This window comes from Bos mutus, chromosome 18 (genome assembly GCF_027580195.1).
Source record: "Bos mutus isolate GX-2022 chromosome 18, NWIPB_WYAK_1.1, whole genome shotgun sequence".
NCBI lineage: Eukaryota > Metazoa > Chordata > Mammalia > Artiodactyla > Bovidae > Bos > Bos mutus.
The window spans coordinates 2254796-2255844 of NC_091634.1; the positions used below are offsets into that span (position 1 = coordinate 2254796).

Below are 1049 nucleotides of genomic sequence, written 5' to 3' on the forward strand. Positions count from 1 at the left end.
TCCTGGTTCAGTTTTTAAAGGTTAAACTTTTCTAAGAATTCGCCCATTTCTTCCAAGTTGTCCATTTTATTGGCACACAGTTGCTGATAGTAGTCTTTTATGATCCTTTGTATTTCTGTATTGTATGTTGTGATTTCTCCACTTTCATGTCTAATTTTGTTGATTTGATTCTTCTCCCTTTTTTTCTTGATGAGTCTGGCTAATGGTTTGTCTATTTTATGTATCTGCTCAAAAAACCAGCTTTTAGTTTTGTTGATTTTTGCTATAGTCTCCTTTGTTGCTTTTTCATGTATTTCTCCCCTAATTTTTATTATTTCTTTCTTCTACGAACCCTGGGGTTCTTTATTTCTTATTTTTCTTGTTGCTTTAGGTGTAAAGTTAGGTTATTTATTTGATTTTTCTCTGGTTTCTTGAGGTAAGCTTGTATTGCAAGATAGGTTTTAAGGAATGGCATCAACATACAGGGTAGAGGAGAGCTTGGCATGCTTACTGGCGCCCTCAGTTGATTTTTCCTAATGTAAATTTTGGACTGTTTTCCACTATATCTCAGGACACTTCTCCTAATATTGGTTGAGGACCAGAGAATTTCTCAGGCTTAACTTTCATTCTGAATCTATGAAATTTCTCTCCCCAGCTAGTCTTCTCTGGAGCTGCTAATTTTCCTGTATACCAAAGAAACAGCTGTCTGTGGACTTCCCTGGTGGTCCAGTGGTTAAGACTCTGCACTCCCAATGCAGGGAGTCTAGGTTCGATCCCCTGGTTGGGGAACTAGACCCCAAGTCACAGGCTAAGAATTAGCCTGCAGAGTTGGACTATAAAGAAAGTTGAGCGCCAAAGAATTGACGCTTTTGAATTGTGATGTTGGAGAAGAGTCTTGAAAGTCCCTTGGACTGCAAGAAGATTCAACCAGTCCATCCTAAAGGAAATCAGTCCTGAATATTCATTGGAAGGACTGATGCTGAAGTTGAAACTCCAATACGTTGGCCACCTGATGTGAAGAACTGACTCATTTGAAAAGACCCTGATGCTAGGAAAGATTGAAGGTGGGA

General features: G+C 39.0%; 1 non-coding gene across 1 annotated transcript; it reads left to right on the top strand.

The window, feature by feature from the left end:
• The first annotated feature begins 694 nt into the window (after positions 1-694).
• Positions 695-768, top strand: TRNAG-CCC (transfer RNA glycine (anticodon CCC)). The gene has a single exon. It is a non-coding gene; the product is annotated as a tRNA-Gly (tRNA).
• Positions 769-1049: the final 281 nt, after the last annotated feature.